The 22,062-nt window shown below is 46.3% G+C and overlaps 1 protein-coding gene and 1 long non-coding RNA gene across 6 annotated transcripts in view; one reads left to right on the top strand and one right to left on the bottom strand.

Moving 5' to 3' along the window:
- Window positions 1–6,815, top strand: part of LOC130290902 (uncharacterized) — a 176,702-nt gene extending 169,887 nt beyond the window's left edge. For all 4 annotated transcript variants that reach the window (XR_008847727.1, XR_008847729.1, XR_008847728.1 and 1 more), the window contains 2 exons: window positions 4,884–5,302; window positions 5,947–6,815. This is a non-coding gene — a long non-coding RNA (uncharacterized LOC130290902). The remainder of the gene's footprint in view (window positions 1–4,883; window positions 5,303–5,946) is intronic.
- GAB3 (GRB2 associated binding protein 3) overlaps window positions 1–22,062 on the bottom strand; it is a 266,527-nt gene that overhangs the window by 190,249 nt on the left and 54,216 nt on the right. For both annotated transcript variants that reach the window (XM_056539100.1, XM_056539102.1), the window contains one exon: window positions 4,521–4,663. The gene's annotated coding sequence lies outside the window, so the exon portion shown is untranslated. The remainder of the gene's footprint in view (window positions 1–4,520; window positions 4,664–22,062) is intronic.

Below are 22,062 nucleotides of genomic sequence, written 5' to 3'. Positions count from 1 at the left end.
AGGATTAGATAAATTCATGGAACAAAATAACATTAATGCTTATGAAGAAATATAAAATTCCATCCCTTCCCCAATATCGCGCCACACTCCTACCCCTTAATTCCCTGGTTGAACTTGATGGACATATGTCTTTTTTCGACCGTACTAACTATGTAACTATGTAGTATTTTCTGAAATACTACCAGTACCACGAGCCGCACCAGAGAGGCAGCGGGAGATCAGGGAGGTAAACAAGTGGCTCAGAAGCTGGTGTAGGAAGGAAGGGTTTGGGTTCATGGAAAACTGGGCTGACTTCGCTGTCGGTTACCGGCTCTACCGTAGGGACGGGCTGCACCTCAATGGGGAGGGTGCAGCTTTGCTTGGGGAGAAGATGGCTAGAAGGGTGGAGGAGTGTTTAAACTAGGGACTTGGGGGGAGGGAACCTACAGCAAAGAGGGGAAAGATAGTGTAGATAGAGAGGTGGGAATTATAAATGTACCTGGGGGTGGAGCGGAGGGAGGGGTTAGAATAGTTAATAGGAATAGGCTTCATAGGAAAATAAAACTTACACCCTTGAATCCCATTAACCCCAATAACATAAAGGATGGAAATGTAAAGTGTATGTTCACAAATGCCAGAAGCCTAGCAAATAAAATGGGGGAGCTTGAGGCCTTTATACTGGAGGAACATATTGATATAGTTGGGGTCACTGAGACATGGCTGGACTCCTTGCATGACTGGGCTGTCAATCTGCAGGGGTTTACATTGTTTCGCAAGGATAGAATGAACAGAAAAGGTGGTGGAGTCTGTCTGTATGTAAGAAGTGGTATGAAAGTCAGTGTGAACGATGCCATAGTGTGTGATGATTCTGAGGATGTGGAATCACTGTGGGTAGAATTACAAAAGGAGGGAAATACTGAAAAAATAATACTTGGTGTAATCTACAGACCCCCTAATATCACTGAAGAGATAGAAGGTCAGCTGTATAAACAAATAGAGAGGGCCGCCCGGGCAGGTACAGTGGTAATAATGGGAGATTTTAACTATCCAGATATAGATTGGGGTCCGGGGTTGGCTAAAACTACAAAGGGGCAACAATTCCTAAATTTATTGCAGGATAATTTTATGGGCCAGTTTGTGGAGGACCCAACAAGAAGTGATGCCTTGTTGGATCTGATCATTTCCAACAACGCAGAGCTGGTTGGTAATGTAACTGTGCGGGAAAACCTTGGTAATAGCGACCACAATATAGTTACTTTTGACTTAAAATGTAGAAAACAAAGACAGGCGGGGAAGACAAAAACATATAACTTTAAAAAGGCAAATTTCCCTGGGCTGAGAGCTGCACTACAGGACATAGACTGGGGGGAGGTGTTCTCAAATACTGATACAGAAGGTAAATGGGACATCTTTAAATCAACTCTAAATAACTATACAGCTAAATATATACCAAAAGGGAACAAATATAAACGATTAAAACTAAATCCTACATGGCTAACAATTGATGTAAAAAGAGCAATAAACAACAAAAAAATAGCCTTCAAAAAATTCAAATCTGATGGGTCAGCTATAACATTTAAACAGTACAAAGAGCTTAATAAAATCTGTAAAAATGTAATAAAAATAGCAAAAATTCTAAACAAGAGACAGGTGGCCAAAGAAAGCAAAACTAATCCTAAATATTTTTTTAGATATATAAATGCAAAAAAAACAAGGACAGAGCATGTAGGACCCCTTAATAATGATAATGGGGAGGTTGTCACGGGCGATCAAGAGAAGGCGGAGCTACTGAATGGGTTCTTTAGTTCTGTATACACTATGGAAAAAGGAGCTGACATTGGCCAGGTCAGTGCTGGTAACACATCCATCATGTAATGTACTGAACTGGCTTAATGTAGAGATGGTTCAAGGTAAGTTAAGTAATATAAATGTAAGCAAATCTCCAGGGCCAGATGGATTGCACCCAAGAGTTCTTAGAGAGGTAAGTTCAGTAATATCTGTACCCCTGTTCATGATATTTAGAGATTCACTGGTGTCTGGTATTGTGCCAAGGGACTGGCGCAAGGCGAATGTGGTGCCAATCTTCAAAAAGGGCTCTAGGTCTTCTCCAGGAAACTATAGACCGATAAGTTTAACGTGCATTGTGGGTAAATTGTTTGAAGGACTTATAAGGGATTACATACAGGAATACATAGGGGATAATTGTATTATAAGTGATAGCCAGCATGGGTTTACTAAGGATAGAAGTTGTCAAACCAATCTAATTTGCTTTTATGAAGAGGTGAGTAGAAGCCTTGACAGAGGAATGGCTGTGGATATAGTATTTCTGGATTTTGCTAAAGCATTTGATACTGTCCCTCATAGACGTCTGACAGGTAAGTTAAGGTCTTTGGGTTTGGAAATTTTAGTTTGTAACTGGATTGAACACTGGCTCATGGATTGTACCCAGAGAGTGGTGGTCAATGATTCGTACTCTGATTGGTCCCCGGTAATTAGTGGTGTACCCCAAGGTTCAGTACTGGGCCCGCTGTTGTTTAATTTATTTATCAATGATATAGAGGATGGTATTAACAGCTCTGTTTCTATCTTTGCAGATGACACCAAGCTTTGTAGCACGGTACAGTCTATAGAGGATGTGCATAAGTTACAAGATGACTTGGATAGACTAAGTGTCTGGGCATCCACTTGGCAAATGAGGTTCAATGTGGATAAATGTAAAGTTATGCATCTGGGTACTAATAACCTGCATGCGTCGTATGTCTTAGGGGGGATTAAACTGGCAGAGTCACTGGTAGAGAAGGATCTGGGTGTACTTGTAGATCACAGACTACAGAATAGCATGCAATGTCAGGCTGCTGCTTCCAAAGCCGACAGGATATTGTCATGTATCAAAAGAGGCATGGACTCAGGGGACAGGGACATAATACTCCCCCTTTATAAAGCATTGGTACGGCCTCACCTGGAATATGCTGTTCAGTTTTGGTCGCCTGTCCATAAAAGGGACACTGTGGAGCTGGAAAGGGTGCAGAGACGCGCGACTAAACTAATATGGGGCATGGAACATCTTAGCTATGAGGAGCGATTAAAGGAGTTACAATTGTTTAGTCTTGAGAAGAGACGTTTAAGGGGGGGATATGATAAACGTATATAAGTATATTAATGGCCCATACAAAAAATATGGAGAAAAACTGTTCCAGGTTAAACCCCCCCAAAGGACGAGGGGGCACTCCCTCCGTCTGGAGAAAAAAAAGTTTTGTCTCAAGGGGCGACACGCCTTCTTTACCGTGAGGACTGTGAATTTATGGAACAGTCTACCTCAGGAACTGGTCACAGCAGGAACAATTAACAGCTTTAAAACAGGATTACATACATTCCTGGAACAAAATAACATTAATGCTTATGAAGAAATATGAAATCCCATCCCTTCCCCAATATCGCACCACACCCCTACCCCTTAATTCCCTGGTTGAACTTGATGGACATATGTCTTTTTTCGACCGTACTAACTATGTAACTATGTAACATTACATACTGTAGCAAACTAGCACTCCCCCCCCCCCTACAGTGAAAAAAATAAAATTTAGTAATTAAAAAAAAAGATATATTTTGCATAAATGTCCGATATACTAAAATATAATGTTCATTATCCTGCACAGCCCATTTTGGCCTTAAAGGGGTACTTCGGTACTTAAAACTTATCCCTAACCACAGGATAGGGAGATAAGTGTCTGATTGTGAGGATCTGACCACTGGGTGCCCCAGCTCACCCAGCAGTTGGACCCCCATGAGCTGTGTCCTTAAGGGGTTAAAGGCTGTGTTTGGTATGTTACTGAAAACTAAAAACATGAGAAACCCTGTTTAAATGTTTTTTCTGTATCCCTGTCTCTGACTGCTATATTATGCTTTTTTTTATTGATTCTACAAAGCTAATCTTCCACAAGATCTACATATAATACACCTCATATGACATATATGTATACATATTTATACATTTCATAGTACTGTAATAAGATGATCTATTTATATGATTTAAATGGGCACTCTCATTAAAAAAAAATTGCTATTGCACTCCTTATGGTAAATAAAAAATATTTCTAATATACTTTGTTTAAAAAAAATGAAGTTTTCTATGTTTTATTTGTGCTTAAAAAAGCTAAAGAGCACATTTTCCCCATCTCATACACAGACTTTGGACCAAAGCCCAAACACAGGAAGTGCAGCCTGGAGGGCTGAGGGGTGTGTGTCCAACCAACAGCATATAGCAGTTAAGTGTGAGAGGAGCTGTGATTGGATGAGTCTGGACCCCCCTCCCCCCCCCTCAGCACTCCAGGCTGCACTTCCTGTGTTTGGGCTTTGGTCCTAAGTCTGTGTATAAGATGGGGAAAATGTGCTCTTGAGCTTTTTTAAGCACAAATAAAACAGAAAACTTCATTTTTTTTTAAACAAAGTATATTAGAATTTTTTTATATTTACCATAAGGAGTGCAATAGCAAAAATTCATTTTAATGAGAGTGACCCTTTAACAATCATCATGTACTTACTGTAGTAGTCTACACTTGAAGCAACCAATTTAAAGGATAGGTTATCATGTGTTCCATTGGCAGACAGCTCCAAAGCATGACTGCCCTTTTTTTTTCTTCTTTTACGATAGTAACAATTTAGGTTATAACCAAGTGTATATCCTCTGCATAAATACAAAAAAACACATTCACTATCAATTTTAATAAATCTTTACAAAAGGTTACGGAAAATGTTAGTAGTTCATTTCTTTAGAATGCGTATAAATTTTACATGTATTTCACAATTTTTTTCCTGCCACAGACATGACCCCTTTGGAATGAAGAAATAAATGTCCCTATAATAACAAATGTAACTCTTACTGCATTATTGTTTTATTCCCACAGCATGAAAAAAACTGAACTGAAATCCTGACTGGGCAGATAGAGTCCAGCTGTCTACTGTACCCACTTCAGCATGTTATCTGTCCAGAAAATCATTAATTGTTCTTACAGGAATATGAAGTCATCTTTAAGTAAGCAGAAGAAGGGCTTCAATTCAGTTATAGATCCATGTTCTGTCACAGTCTATATATAGTTTATGATGTTGTTGAATTAATGCAATCCCCTCATCCCTCTCATCGATGATGGGCAGCTGGCTGCTGGTATCTCCATATACACCATCCCATCAATTCCTGTAGGAGGATGTTGAGGAGGAGGGGTAAATGTCCATTCTGTCAATCCAAGTTCCAGGAAGGTTGCAGACAGGCACATTTCATCTACATACGATTACCATTGTTGTGTATGTCGGTACACAACCTCCTGTGGTAAGCGATGATTTACCCTCCCCTTCCCCGGTATTCTTGTTGCAAGCGATACTCCACAAGGAGTGCCTTTTGTTTCTCTCTTCTCAGATAATTAAAAAAAGAATACAATTTTTCTCTCTAAAGGGGTACTCCGCCCCTAGACATCTTATCCCCTATTCAAAGGATAGGGTATAAGATGTCTGATCGCGGGGGTCCACTGCGGATGACTGGCAATGCTGGGCAGAGGCTCGTGACGTTATATCTGGGGTCCCTAGCGGCGGGACCCCCCACGATCAGACATCTTATCCTTTGGAGATGTCTAGGGGTGAAGTACCCTTTTAAACAAAGCCACCTCTCTAGTTTGTTTAAGGTTCTGGAATAATAATAAACATACAGTTTCCTTTTTTTACTGTACAAGTGAATGCAGTATCTATTTTACACAAGAACTTTCGGACAGATCATATAAACATTATTCATCATACTATTCTTTATGTTCATATCAAACCACATTCGATTAACAGAGGGTAGAAGGGGCATGACCTCCCAGAAATTGGCATAAGTTATGTCAGGAATCTACTCTTCAGTAGATGTCTTATATTTACAAGTACCCTGAAACGCATCTAGAATTATAATTTATGGACACATACTATATTATTATTATACAGCAAACGAATCCACGTAACCAGTCTGGCTATCCATCTTTTGGGACAATACCTGGAAACCCTGAGATCATTGCTGATGTCAGACGCCTAGTCACGAGGACTCTCCTTGGCGATTCCATCTTTCCAAGTGCCGCTGTAACAGGACCCAGCCGAACCACCAGCGCCTGCCCGCGCTCTCTGTGATTTGCACAGCTACATCTACTACAACAACCTGCGGTATCTACGGGGTTCGGTGCATACGGACCAACCGCAGCAGCGCCCGCCAGCGCTTTCCATCTAGCGTGCATTACCAAGTCCTCAGTACAACTACTCCGTATCAGACGCCTGACCTCACAGGTAATATACCAGCAGATGCTTGCTGACATTCTATACAGGGGAGACCCCACCATATGAACTGTATACCAAGCTGACTTTATACAGGACTGTCATTTCCACATGCTGGATTTAATGTAGTAGTGTTCTTTTCTATCCAATTTTATCCAATAATACTTTTATATTGATATCATTGTTGTGCATTTATTCCTGCCACAAGGGCCCTGTGACAAGAGGTACAATTTTCATGCATATTCAAGTTTTAATAAAATCTAGTAATTGAAGCATGGTCACTTATGTTAACACTTCTACATTTATTCATCACGTACATGTAACCCTGGTATTTCCCTTGAGGTGTATGGTTACTTTTGTTTTGCTATATATTTCACTTAACACCTAAAGGTATAGGTGTAAAACCATAATATACCTTGGAAAATTAATTATGAGCTGCAGTGCCCAAATTTTCTATATCACCATTGATAGTGACGTCTGAAAATGTAAAGCTTCCGTTTGGCCAGCACCAGAATGTTAGCACTCTGGCCCAGATTTATCACTGTTGGTGCTTTACCAATGTACATTAAATGTCAGATACAAAAACTTTTTATATGTTGTACATCTTGGCAAAACATTAACCTTTGTGATATACTTCATAAGAAAGTTTTATGTCCTTTTTATAGAAATCATGTCTATTAAAACCATGGCTTTGTCTAAGCTGAAGCACAGGCATGGACAAAGTCCAGTAAGTGAGGGTGGGCTAGCATTCCTCTCTGCTCTCTCCTGTCTGCTAGGAAAAGAGAGAGCACAGAGGAGTCCTCCTATCAGACAGGAGAGAGCACAGAGGAGTCCTCCTATCAGACAGGAGAGAGCACAGAGGAGTCCTCCTATCAGACAGGAGAGAGCACAGATGAGTCCTCCTTTCAGACAGGAGAGAGCACAGAGGAGTCTTCCTATCAGACAGGAGAGAGCACAGAGGAGTCCTCCTATCAAACAGGAGAGAGCACAGAAGAGTCCTCCTATCAGATAGGAGAGAGCACAATGGAGTCCTATCAGACAGGAAAGAGCACAGAGAAGTGCTATCAGACAGGAGAGAGCACAGAGGAGTGCTATTAGACAGGAGAGAGCACAGAGGAGTGCTATCAGACAGGAGAGAGCACAGAGGAGTCCTATCAGACAGGAGAGAGCACAGAGGAGTGCTATCAGACAGGAGAGAGCACAGAGGAGTGCTATCAGACAGGAGAGAGCACAGAGGAGTCCTATCAGACAGGAGAGAGCACAGAGGAGTCCTATCAGACAGGAGAGAGCACAGAGGAGTCCTATCAGACAGGAGAGAGCACAGACAAGTACTATCAGACAGGAGAGAGCACTGAAGAATGCTAGCCCACCCTCACTTACTGGACTTTGTCCATGCCTGTGCTTCAGCTTGGAAAAATCCATGGTTTTATAAGCCATGATTTCTATAAAAAGCAAATAAAATATTCTTATGAAGTATATTAGAAAGGTTAATGTTTTGCCAAGATATACAACATATGAAAAGTTTTTGAATCAGACAGTGCCCATTTAAATTATGAAAACGGAGCTGTGATTGGTTGTTATAGGCAAATCACTCCAATGTTTTCAAACCAATTGAAATATCAGGGCCTCTCTTCAAAAAAAAAAAAAAAAAAAAAATTGTTATCCCATGAAACAGCTCCGCGAGCCAGTTTTGTCTGTAGATAGCTGTGGATTAACATGTCTCTCAAATTATTACTACGCCAATAAGTAATCACCGGCCAATCCAGTAATACATCTCGAAGATCTTCATTAATCAAAAAAAAAAAAAAAAAAAAGTTTTTCCATTAGCTTCTGGACTTTGTTGTTACATTAGATCATGCATCAAATAAAAAAAATTATTTGACATTAGGAGATACTTTCAGTAAAACCTTATGGAAAAAGAAATTTTAAGTAGCTTCCTAGGGTAGAATCTTTTATAAAACCTTGTCACGATGCCGGCTGGCAGGTAGTGGACCCTCTGTGCCAGAGAGGGATTGGCGTGGACCGTGCTAGTGGACCGGTTCTAAGCCACTACTGGTTTTCACCAGAGCCCGCCGCAAAGCGGGATGGTCTTGCTGCGGCGGTAGTGACCAGGTCGTATCCACTAGCAACGGCTCACCTCTCTGGCTGCTGAAGATAGGCGCGGTACAAGGGAGTAGGCAGAAGCAAGGTCGGACGTAGCAGAAGGTCGGGGCAGGCAGCAAGGATCGTAGTCAGGGGCAACGGCAGAAGGTCTGGAAACACAGGCAAGGAACACACAAGGAACGCTTTCACTGGCACTAAGGCAACAAGATCCGGCAAGGGAGTGCAAGGGAAGTGAGGTAATATAGGGAAGTGCACAGGTGATTATCCTAATTGGAACCACTGCGCCAATCAGCGGCGCAGTGGCCCTTTAAATCGCAGAGACCCGGCGCGCGCGCGCCCTAGGGAGCGGGGCCGCGCGCGCCGGGACAGAACAGACGGGGAGCGAGTCAGGTAGGGGAGCCGGGGTGCGCATCGCGAGCGGGCGCTACCCGCATCGCGAATCGCATCCCGGCTGGCAGCGGGATCGCAGCGCCCCGGGTCAGAGGACGTGACCGGAGCGCTGCAGCGGAGAGAGTGAAGCGAGCGCTCCGGGGAGGAGCGGGGACCCGGAGCGCTCGGCGTAACAGTACCCCCCCCCTTGGGTCTCCCCCTCTTCTTGGAGCCTGAGAACCTGAGGAGCAGACTTTTGTCAAGGATGTTGTCCTCAGGTTCCCAGGATCTCTCTTCAGGACCACAACCCTCCCAGTCTACTAAAAAAAAATTTTTCCCTCTGACCTTTTTGGCAGCCAAAATTTCCTTGACCGAGAAGACGTCCGAGGAGCCGGAAACAGGAGTGGGAGGAACAGATTTGGGAGAAAAACGGTTGAGGATGAGTGGTTTGAGAAGAGAGACGTGAAAGGCATTAGGGATACGAAGAGAAGGAGGAAGAAGAAGTTTATAAGAGACAGGATTAATTTGACACAAAATTTTGAAAGGACCAAGATAGCGTGGTCCCAACTTGTAGCTAGGGACACGGAAGCGGACATATTTAGCGGAGAGCCATACCTTGTCTCCAGGGGAAAAAACGGGGGGAGCTCTTCTTTTCTTATCCGCGAACCTCTTCATGCGTGAAGAAGCCTGTAAGAGAGAATTTTGGGTCTCTCTCCATATAATGGAAAGGTCACGAGAAATTTCATCCACAGCGGGCAGACCAGAGGGCAAGGGGGTAGGGAGGGGGGGAAGAGGGTGACGGCCGTACACCACGAAAAATGGGGATTTGGAGGAAGATTCAGAGACCCTGAAGTTATACGAGAATTCGGCCCATGGAAGGAGATCTGCCCAGTCATCCTGGCGGGAGGAAACAAAATGTCGCAAATAATCACCCAAGATCTGGTTAATTCTTTCTACTTGTCCATTGGACTGGGGATGATATGCAGAGGAAAAATTTAATTTAATCTTGAGTTGTTTACAGAGAGCCCTCCAGAATTTAGACACGAATTGGACACCTCTATCCGAGACAATCTGCGTAGGCAACCCGTGAAGACGAAAAATGTGTACAAAAAATTGTTTAGCCAACTGAGGCGCAGAAGGAAGACCAGGAAGAGGGATGAAATGTGCCATTTTGGAGAATCGATCAACGACCACCCAAATAACAGTGTTGCCACGGGAAGGGGGTAAATCAGTAATAAAATCCATACCAATCAGGGACCAAGGCTGTTCGGGGACAGGCAGAGGATGAAGAAAACCAGCGGGCTTCTGGCGAGGAGTCTTATCCCGGGCACAGATAGTGCAGGCTCGCACAAAGTCCCCAACATCCGTCTCCAGAGTCGGCCACCAATAGAAGCGGGAGATGAGTTGCACAGATTTCTTGATGCCCGCATGACCTGCGAGATGGGAGGAGTGACCCCATTTGAGGATTCCGAGGCGTTGGCGTGGAGAAACAAAGGTCTTTCCTGGAGGAGTCTGCCTGATGGAGGCAGGAGAAGTGGAGATCAGGCAGTCAGGTGGAATGATGTGTTGCGGAGGGAGATCAACTTCTGAGGCATCCGAGGAACGAGAGAGAGCATCGGCCCTAATGTTCTTATCGGCAGGACGAAAGTGAATCTCAAAATTAAATCGGGCAAAGAACAGAGACCACCGGGCCTGGCGAGGATTCAGCCGTTGGGCAGACTGGAGGTAGGAGAGGTTCTTGTGGTCGGTGTAGATAATAACAGGAAATCTTGATCCCTCCAGCAGATGCCTCCATTCCTCCAGTGCTAATTTAATGGCTAGAAGCTCTCGATCCCCGATGGAGTAGTTCCTCTCCGCTGGAGAGAAGGTCCTAGAGAAAAAACCACAAGTGACAGCATGCCCGGAAGAATTTTTTTGTAGAAGAACAGCTCCAGCTCCCACTGAGGAGGCATCAACCTCCAATAGGAAGGGTTTGGAAGGGTCAGGTCTGGAGAGCACGGGAGCCGAAGAAAAGGCAGACTTGAGTCGTTTAAAGGCGTCTTCTGCTTGAGGAGGCCAGGACTTGGGATCAGCATTTTTTTTGGTTAAAGCCACGATAGGAGCCACAATGGTAGAAAAATGTGGAATAAATTGCCTGTAATAATTGGCGAACCCCAAAAAGCGTTGGATAGCACGGAGTCCGGAGGGGCGTGGCCAATCTAAGACGGCAGAGAGTTTGTCTGGATCCATCTGTAGTCCCTGGCCAGAGACCAAATATCCTAGAAAAGGAAGAGATTGGCATTCAAACAGACATTTCTCAAGTTTGGCATAGAGTTGGTTGTCACGAAGTCTCTGAAGAACCATACGGACATGCTGGCGGTGTTCTTCTAGATTGGCAGAAAAAATTAGGATATCGTCCAGATATACAACAACACAGGAGTATAACAGATCACGAAAAATTTCATTGACAAAGTCTTGGAAGACGGCAGGGGCATTGCACAGTCCAAAGGGCATGACCAGATACTCAAAGTGTCCATCTCTAGTGTTAAATGCCGTTTTCCACTCGTCCCCCTCTCTGATGCGGATGAGGTTATAGGCGCCTCTTAAGTCCAATTTAGTGAAGATGTGGGCACCTTGGAGGCGATCAAAGAGTTCAGAGATGAGGGGTAAGGGGTAGCGGTTCTTAACCGTGATTTTATTAAGACCGCGGTAGTCAATGCAAGGACGTAGGGAGCCATCTTTTTTGGACACAAAGAAAAATCCGGCTCCGGCAGGAGAGGAGGATTTACGGATAAAGCCCTTTTTTAGATTCTCCTGGACGTATTCGGACATGGCAAGAGTCTCTGGGGCAGAGAGAGGATAAATTCTGCCCCGGGGTGGAGTAGTACCCGGGAGGAGGTCGATAGGGCAATCATAAGGCCTGTGAGGAGGTAGAGTCTCAGCTTGTTTTTTGCAGAAAACATCCGCGAAGTCCATATAGGCCTTAGGGAGACCGGTTACTGGAGGAACCACAGAGTTACGGCAAGGGTTACTGGGAACCGGTTTTAGACAGTTCTTGGAACAAGAGGACCCCCAACTCTTGATCTCCCCAGTGGACCAATCCAGGGTTGGGGAATGAAGTTGAAGCCAGGGAAGTCCAAGGAGAATTTCTGAGGTGCAATTGGGGAGGACCAAAAGTTCAATCCTCTCATGATGAGATCCGATGCTCATAAGAAGGGGCTCCGTGCGGAAACGTATGGTACAGTCCAATCTTTCATTATTTACACAATTGATGTAGAGGGGTCTGGCGAGACTGGTCACCGGGATGTTGAACCTGTAGACGAGAGAGGCCAAAATAAAATTTCCTGCAGATCCAGAGTCCAAGAAGGCCACCGTAGAGAAGGAGAAGGCAGAGGCAGACATCCGCACAGGCACAGTAAGACGTGGAGAAGCAGAGAAGACATCAAGGACTGTCTCACCTTTGTGCGGAGTCAGCGTACGTCTTTCCAGGCGGGGAGGACGGATAGGACAATCCCTCAGGAAGTGTTCGGTACTAGCACAGTACAGGCAGAGGTTCTCCATACGGCGTCGTGTCCTCTCTTGAGGTGTCAGGCGAGACCGGTCGACCTGCATAGCCTCCACGGCGGGAGGCACAGGAACAGATTGCAGGGGACCAGAGGAGAGAGGAGCCGAGGAGACGAAACGCCTCGTGCGAACAGAGTCCATATCTTGGCGGAGTTCCTGACGCCTTTCAGAAAAACGCATGTCAATGCGAGTGGCTAGGTGAATAAGTTCATGTAGATTAGCAGGAATTTCTCGTGCGGCCAGAACATCTTTAATGTTGCTGGATAGGCCTTTTTTGAAGGTCGCGCAGAGGGCCTCATTATTCCAGGACAATTCTGAAGCAAGTGTACGGAACTGTACGGCATACTCGCCAACGGAAGAATTACCCTGGACCAGGTTCAACAGGGCAGTCTCAGCAGAAGAGGCTCGGGCAGGTTCCTCAAAGACACTTCGGATTTCCGAGAAGAAGGAGTGTACAGAGGCAGTGACGGGGTCATTGCGGTCCCAGAGCGGTGTGGCCCATGACAGGGCTTTTCCGGACAGCAGACTGACTACGAAAGCCACCTTAGACCTTTCAGTGGGAAACAGGTCCGACATCATCTCCAGATGCAGGGAACATTGGGAAAGAAAGCCACGGCAAAACTTAGAGTCCCCATCAAATTTATCCGGCAAGGATAAGCGTATCCCAGGAGCGGCCACTCGCTGCGGAGGAGGTGCAGGAGCTGGCGGAGGAGATGATTGCTGAAGCTGTGGTAGTAACTGCTGTAGCATAACGGTCAGTTGAGACAGCTGTTGGCCTTGTTGCGCTATCTGTTGTGACTGCTGGGCGACCACCGTGGTGAGGTCAGCGACAACTGGCAGAGGAACTTCAGCGGGATCCATGGCCGGATCTACTGTCACGATGCCGGCTGGCAGGTAGTGGACCCTCTGTGCCAGAGAGGGATTGGCGTGGACCGTGCTAGTGGACCGGTTCTAAGCCACTACTGGTTTTCACCAGAGCCCGCCGCAAAGCGGGATGGTCTTGCTGCGGCGGTAGTGACCAGGTCGTATCCACTAGCAACGGCTCACCTCTCTGGCTGCTGAAGATAGGCGCGGTACAAGGGAGTAGGCAGAAGCAAGGTCGGACGTAGCAGAAGGTCGGGGCAGGCAGCAAGGATCGTAGTCAGGGGCAACGGCAGAAGGTCTGGAAACACAGGCAAGGAACACACAAGGAACGCTTTCACTGGCACTAAGGCAACAAGATCCGGCAAGGGAGTGCAAGGGAAGTGAGGTAATATAGGGAAGTGCACAGGTGATTATCCTAATTGGAACCACTGCGCCAATCAGCGGCGCAGTGGCCCTTTAAATCGCAGAGACCCGGCGCGCGCGCGCCCTAGGGAGCGGGGCCGCGCGCGCCGGGACAGAACAGACGGGGAGCGAGTCAGGTAGGGGAGCCGGGGTGCGCATCGCGAGCGGGCGCTACCCGCATCGCGAATCGCATCCCGGCTGGCAGCGGGATCGCAGCGCCCCGGGTCAGAGGACGTGACCGGAGCGCTGCAGCGGAGAGAGTGAAGCGAGCGCTCCGGGGAGGAGCGGGGACCCGGAGCGCTCGGCGTAACAAACCTCTTATAAAGATCTGTTCTTTTCCTAGAAAATCCCAGAAGTATTGGCTGTTTGGTATTTAACATTTAACCCATTTAACATTTAAGCAAAATGCCATTTATAAATGGTGCAGTGACACGGAAGGGGCATGAAGCAAGCTTAGGAGCTGAACCTGCATGGTCCCAGTTGCTATCAGCAGCTCAGACCCATGGCTAATGCGTACATTGGCGATCAGGCCAGTGTCCAGCATTAACCCTTTAGACGCCGCTATCAAAGTTGTTCACAACATGTAAAAGTGCTGAAATCTGTTCCTGGCTGCTCAGCAGAGCTGATTGGGACCATCATGGGGAAATCACGACATCCTAATTAGCTTTAAGGATGGAGGAAAATCTCTTACCTCCTTCCCTGCCGTCCGATCGGTGCTCCTATGCTGCAGCCAGCCATTGCAGGCTGTAGTAATGGAGCACCGATAACACTGATCAATGCTTTCCTATGGAGCAGCAATGATCAGTGTATGCAATCTGAAGATAGCATGTAGTAGTCTCCTATGGGGACTTAAAATTGTTGAACAAAGTGTTTAAAAAAAAGTTAACAAATATGAATTAACCCCTTCCGTAATAAAAGTTTGAATCAACCCCCTTTTCTCATTTTTAAAGTAAAATTACATAAACAAAAATAAATATAAACATGTGGTACTGCCACATGCGTAAATGTCTGAACTATTAAAATATAATAATGTAACCGCACAAGAATTGCATATTTTTGGTCGCTTCTTATTAGGAAAAAATTTATAAAAAGCTATCAAAAAGTTCCACCAAAACAAAAATGATATCAATAAAAACTAAAGACCGTGGTGCAACAAAAAAAAAAAAATAATAGCCCTTATACATCCCCATCTACGCAAAAATAAAAAAGTTATAGGGGTTAAAATGATATGTCCCATTTAGATGAATTAAAGGCACTTTTGAGAATTCTCTGTAATCTTTTCAGAGGTCATTCTACGGGGATTGGCAATGCTGAGCTCTGCTGTAAATGGGGGTGGGTCCAGTGTTCTCTCTCCACTGTTGTTACCTTTCACTGTTCTTCTTGTCCACACCACAAGAAGAAAGGCATTACTGGGAAATGATATGTACAGAACAGGAAGTCTTAGCTTAGCTTTATCCCCAACGACCAAAATGAAAATTTGCAAGATTTCATGATTTTTTAAAATATAGATAGTGAAATGCAAAATGATTTAAAAATCACTAACAATTCTTTAAAAATATAGTTAAAATAAAAAATGATTAAAACAATGGATCATTTTTGAATGACACATTCCCTTTAAAGGGGTACTCCATTGGGAAAACTTTTTTTTTTATTAAATCAACTGGTGCCAGAAAGTTAAACAGATTTGTAAATTTCTGTATCAAAGGGAGCTCGGCACCACTCTCTGTATATGAAAAGGATGGAAAAGGCTAGGACCCTTGATTGCTTCTCCCCTTGCAACTGCTGGAGGTACATACAGGTGCTACCACACTGATAGACAATGTGAAATTCCAGTAAAAAAGATGAAGCGGAGCACACACCAGACCTTGAATGCAGATGGATTTTATTGACCGGTTCGATCAAAGGCACATCAGGGGGGGAAGAGGTGGTACAGACAGGGGAGTGTGACTTAGAGACGCGGGGGTATCCTCTCGGTGACGGACCGTTGCGCGCCGAAGCGCTTCTCCAGACCGGGAATGATGAGGTCACAGGAAAAGGTGTGCTTTATGGGATCAAGCAAGCCATGACGCTACAGGTAGGTGACATCCTATTGGTAGGCTGACTTGATTGTATAACAAACATTGCAACAACACATAAAAAAGTGCATATTAAAAGCATCTACTTAACATATGGGATATAAAGGTATACAATATTATATCAAAGCACTATATTCTTGATTTTCATTCATTCCTAGGGGGCCAGTGGCATCCGTCCGGATGATCCACTTAGCTTCACATTTCAGCAATTGCTGATGTTTATTTAACCCCCTGGCTGCTGAGATAACATGTTCTATACCTGCAAAGCGTAAAGCTTCTGGATCATTGTTATGAAACTCCTTCATGTGGGAAATCAATCTAGGGGCTCCTGTACCTGTGATCAGGGACCTAAAATGTTCCCTGATTCTATGGTACAGGGGGCGGATTGTTTTTCCCACATAATAGTGCCCGTAGGAACAAAAAAGACAATAAACCACATTTGTTGTTTTGCAGGTGATCATTTGTCGAACTTGGATATGATAACCTCCTAACGAGAAATTATTCTTTTTGCTGTTAAACTTACATTGCTTACATGTACCGCATGTAAAGTTTCCTACTGGGCGGGTATCAGTTAACCAATTGAATTTATGTTTTTTTTTGTTGTTTTTTCACTCTGTTATAAAAATCTTGAATGGTGGTGTTTGTACGATGCGTTATTATTGGTAGTTGGGCAGTTATCTGAGATAAATCACTGTCTTGCTGGAGCATAAACCAGTTTTTTTCGAATGGATTTTTTTATTGTTTCGTTCATGGAGGTATTTTTAAATGTAAATGTAAATCTATCTTTTGCTTTTTGTGATTTCCTACTATTTGAAAGTAAAGAGGCTGTTACGCCTAGCGCTCCGGGTCCCCGCTCCTCCCCGGAGCGCTCACGGCGTCCTTCTCCCTGCAGCTCCCCGGTCAGCGCTGACCGGGAGCGCTGCTCTGCCATGGCCGTTGGGGATGCGATTCGCACAGCGGGACGCGCCCGCTTGCGAGTCGCATCCCAGGTCACTTACCCGTTCCCGTCTCCTGCGGTCATGTGCTGGCGCGCGCGGCTCCGCTCTCTAGGGCGCGCGCGCGCCAGCTCCCTGAGACTTAAAGGGCCAGTGCACCAATGATTGGTGCCTGGCCCAATTAGCTTAATTGGTTCCCACCTGTTCCCTGCTTATATCTAGTCTCCTCCCTTGCACTCCCTTGCCGGATCTTGTTGCCTTAGTGCCAGTGAAAGCGTTCTTTGTGTGTTTATACCCTGTGTACCAGAACTATTGCTATCTCCCCTGACTACGAACCTTGCCGCCTGCCCCCGACCTTCTGCTACGTCCGACTTTGCTTCTGCCTACTCCCTTGTACCTCGCCTATCTTCAGCAGCCAGAGAGGTGCCGTTGCTAGTGGATACGACCTGGTCACTACCGCCGCAGCAAGACCATCCCGCTTTGCGGCGGGCTCTGGTGAAAACCAGTAGTGTCTTAGAACCGGTCCACTAGCACGGTCCTCGCCATCCCTCTCTGGCACAGAGGATCCACCTCCTGCCAGCCGGCATCGTGACAGTAGATCCGGCCATGGATCCCGCTGAAGTTCCTCTGCCTGTTGTCGCCGACCTCCCCACACTGGTCGCCCAGCAAGCCCGACAGATTGCCCAACAAGATCACCAGCTGTCGTACTTGACCACCATGACTCAGCAACTCCAGTCGCAGCTACAGCAGATTCAGTCTCAGCTACAGCAGCAGCAACCATCTCCTCCGCCAGCTCCTGCACCTCTTCCGCAGCGAGTGGCCACTCCTAGCCTCCGCCTGTCTTTGCCGGACAAATTTAATGGGGACTCTAAGTTTTGCCGTGGCTTCCTTTCCCAATGTTCCCTGCATCTGGAGATGATGTCGGATCAGTTTCCTACTGAAAGGTCTAAGGTGGCTTTCGTAGTCAGCCTTCTGTCTGGAAAAGCCCTGTCATGGGCCACACCGCTCTGGGACCGCGATGACCCTGTCACTGCCTCTGTACACTCCTTCTTCTCGGAAATTCGAAGTGTCTTTGAGGAACCTGCCCGAGCCTCTTCTGCTGAGACTGCCCTGCTGAACCTGGTCCAGGGTAATTCCTCCGTTGGCGAGTACGCCATACAATTCCGTACTCTTGCTTCTGAACTATCCTGGAATAATGAGGCTCTCTGCGCGACCTTTAAAAAAGGCCTATCCAGCAACATTAAGGATGTTCTGGCCGCACGAGAGACTCCTGCTAACCTGCATGAACTCATTCATCTAGCCACTCGCATTGACATGCGTTTTTCTGAGAGGCATCAAGAGCTCCGCCAGGAAAAGGACTTAGATCTCTGGACACCTCTCCCACAGTCTCCACTGCAATCTGCGCCTAGGCCTCCCGCCGAGGAGGCCATGCAAGTGGATCGGTCTCGCCTGACCCTGGAAGAGAGGAATCGCCGTAAGGAAGAGAATCTTTGTTTGTACTGTGCCAGTACTGAACATTTTCTGGTGGATTGCCCAATCCGTCCTCCACGTCTGGGAAACGCACGCTCGCACTCAGCTCTCGTGGGTGTGGCGTCTCTTGATGCCAAGTCGGCTTCTCCACGTCTCACGGTACCTGTTCGGATTTCCACTTCAGCCAGCTCTCCCCTCTCAGCCGTGGCCTGCCTGGACTCTGGAGCTTCTGGGAATTTTATTCGGGACTCCTTTGTGAATAAATTCCGGATTCCGGTGACCCGTCTTGTCAAGCCACTCCACATTTCCGCGGTCAACGGAGCCAGGGTGGACTGTACCATACGTTTCCGCACGGAGCCCCTTCTTATGAGCATCGGATCTCACCACGAGAGGATTGAACTTTTGGTCCTCCCCAATTGCACCTCGGAAATTCTCCTTGGACTTCCCTGGCTTCAACTTCATTCCCCAACCCTGGATTGGTCCACTGGGGAGATCAAGAGTTGGGGGTCCTCTTGTTCCAAGAACTGTCTAAAACCGGTTCCCAGTAACCCTTGCCGTAACTCTGTGGTTCCTCCTGTATCTGGTCCCCCTAAGGTCATTAAGGACTCTGCCTGCCACAGGAAATGCCCCTCCCCCCCTCCCAGTTCCATCAGGCAAGCTTCTGTGTCCCCTCATGGCCCTCGTCCTGGTGTCACACTGCCCCGTGCCAGGTCCCGCCCTCTGCCCTCTCTCCCCATTCCTACTCCTGCGGTTCTGCCTGCCGTTGAGGAATCCCTCCATCCTTTCCCGGTGTCCTCATCCCAGGGGAGGCAGTTACCCGATAAAGAGAAGGGGAGACCTAAGGGGGGGGGTACTGTTACGCCTAGCGCTCCGGGTCCCCGCTCCTCCCCGGAGCGCTCACGGCGTCCTTCTCCCTGCAGCTCCCCGGTCAGCGCTGACCGGGAGCGCTGCTCTGCCATGGCCGTTGGGGATGCGATTCGCACAGCGGGACGCGCCCGCTTGCGAGTCGCATCCCAGGTCACTTACCCGTTCCCGTCTCCTGCGGTCATGTGCTGGCGCGCGCGGCTCCGCTCTCTAGGGCGCGCGCGCGCCAGCTCCCTGAGACTTAAAGGGCCAGTGCACCAATGATTGGTGCCTGGCCCAATTAGCTTAATTGGTTCCCACCTGTTCCCTGCTTATATCTAGTCTCCTCCCTTGCACTCCCTTGCCGGATCTTGTTGCCTTAGTGCCAGTGAAAGCGTTCTTTGTGTGTTTATACCCTGTGTACCAGAACTATTGCTATCTCCCCTGACTACGAACCTTGCCGCCTGCCCCCGACCTTCTGCTACGTCCGACTTTGCTTCTGCCTACTCCCTTGTACCTCGCCTATCTTCAGCAGCCAGAGAGGTGCCGTTGCTAGTGGATACGACCTGGTCACTACCGCCGCAGCAAGACCATCCCGCTTTGCGGCGGGCTCTGGTGAAAACCAGTAGTGTCTTAGAACCGGTCCACTAGCACGGTCCTCGCCATCCCTCTCTGGCACAGAGGATCCACCTCCTGCCAGCCGGCATCGTGACAGAGGCTCTAGGAATTTTGACAACTTTTTGTTTTGCTGCCAGTAGTATCTCAGTAGTACCTCTTTTGAGAAACAACAACAAAAAACGTGGTCTCAAATGGTTGGAGGTGCTCAACCCCAAATGCAGTTGTGCATATATACTGGGGGAGCAGATCCTGCCCTTGTAGTCCGTTGCTAGGGGCGATCCCCAGCATAAAAATGCATACAATGGAGGATGCCTGCAGCGGACTACAAGTGCCACAATAGAATCCTACACCAGATAAACGGTGTGGATGTGTAACAATTAGAATAATACAATACAGAAATTTAGGTGCACTACTGTGGTAGATGTATACAGTGACATTGGCTAATCCCTCAACACTGATGTTAAAATTGAGACATTCGCCAGTGTATCCTTATATAAAGGACACACCAGAGCCCGCACACCAACGCCAAGGTTTCTCAGATGGCACGGGACCTAACGCTAACCTACCTGTGCGTAATAAGCAAAAAACAGGGGCCAGTGGGCAATTACAGCAGCACTAGGTCGACATGCAGCCTGCTCCCAGTTCCCTCCAGCGTGACTAAGCACACATACAATGGAAGGGGGGAGAGAGGCTACAAGCCCCACCCAAGTTGGCTGATATAGGTGCATGGCCTCACAGGTGCAACCCTAATGCTGCCTGGAAAGTGTTCAAGGCGCATTAACATATGGAGTTTACACACCTCCACGTATAAATTTACAAACAACAACAAAAAACGTGGTCTCAAATGGCTGGAGGTGCTCAACCCCAAATGCAGTTGTGCATATATACTGGGGGAGCAGATCCTGCCCTTGTAGTCCGTTGCTAGGGGCGATCCCCAGCATAAAAATGCATACAATGGAGGATGCCTGCAGCGGACTACAAGTGCCACAATAGAATCCTACACCAGATAAACGGTGTGGATGTGTAACAATTAGAATAATACAATACAGAAATTTAGGTGCACTACTGTGGTAGATGTATACAGTGACATTGGCTAATCCCTCAACACTGATGTTAAAATTGAGACATTCGCCAGTGTATCCTTATATAAAGGACACACCAGAGCCCGCACACTGTCACTGTATACATCTACCACAGTAGTGCACCTAAATTTCTGTATTGTATTACTCTTTTGAGAAACCTCTCATCAAGCGCATTGACCTGTTCTTCATATTTATTTGGATCATTCTTGATTCTTTTAAGTCTAATATATTGACTAGTTGGAATCCCAATTTTGGGTGGGGTGGGAGGAGTTATAATGTAGTATGGAATTCCTGGATGTTGGTTTTCTATAACCTGATGTAATGATATTGTTATTTTCCACCTCAATGACCACATCCAGGAATTCCAGACTATGATGCCCAAAAACTGCAGTGAAAGTCATGTTCATCGTATTTATTTCATTAAGGTATAGGACAAAGGCATCGAACTGCTCCTTAGTCCCATCCCACACCATAAAGACATCGTCTACGAAACGGAGGAAGAGTTTTATATACCGAATAAAAGGATTAGTTGTTGTAAAAATATAATTGCTCTCAAATATGGCGAGATAGATGTTTGCAAATGAGCACGAAATGGGCGTGCCCATTGCTGTGCCAAGACGTTGTCTGTACCATTGGTCGCCATATTGAAAGCAATTATTTGTGAGAATGAGGAGAGTGGAGTCTGAAATGAAATCGATAAGTGTACGGGATTTCTCCGAACCTGCTAAAAATTGACGGCGAGTCTGCACACCCGAATCCTGTGGGATTCGAGTGTACAGGCTCTCTATGTCAATCGAGGTAAGGGAGTAATTTTCCTGCCAGTCAAAATTCTCTAATGCAGCTATTAGATCTCCTGTATCTCTCTGATACGATGGTATATGGGGGAGTAAGGGAGCAATAAGCCAATCTATATAGCTGGAAAGGGATGAGCTAGGGGAGCCTATGCCGGCTATAATAGGTCGGCCCGGGGGTTATAGGCTTATGTATTTTGGGTAAGATATACCAACGAGGTTTGGATGGATTTTCATGGAGAAGACGTTCGGCTGTTTTTTCTGTGAGGATGTTCAAGCTAACATATTTATTCAAATGGCTTCGCAATGTTTCCATTATCTTACGTGTGGGATCATTTTTTAGTTTTACATACACAATAAGGTTACCTAATTGGTTTAGGGCTTCTGATTCATACTCACTTTTATTCCATATGACTATGGATCCTCCCTTATCAGCTCGACAGAGAACAACATCTTCTCTTTCGGCTAACCATTTTAGGGCTTCTTTTTCTTTTGAGGAGATGTTACAGTTAGAGGTGGGGTATATCAGGGCTTTGATGTCCTGACAAACTGCTCTGTGGAACAAATCTACGGAGCTGCCGGGAGGGATAGGGGGATTGAAATGTGATGGGTTGCCTCCTCTAAAGGGGGCCTCTACCATAATTTCATTATTCTCTATTTCCCTCTCCACTTCAGTAAGTGATGTTAACATATTAACATT

Source organism: Hyla sarda, chromosome 9, assembly GCF_029499605.1.
Source record: "Hyla sarda isolate aHylSar1 chromosome 9, aHylSar1.hap1, whole genome shotgun sequence".
NCBI classification, from domain to species: domain Eukaryota; kingdom Metazoa; phylum Chordata; class Amphibia; order Anura; family Hylidae; genus Hyla; species Hyla sarda.
The sequence above is the reverse complement of the archived record's forward strand: the minus strand, read 5'-3'. Positions and strand labels throughout refer to the sequence as shown.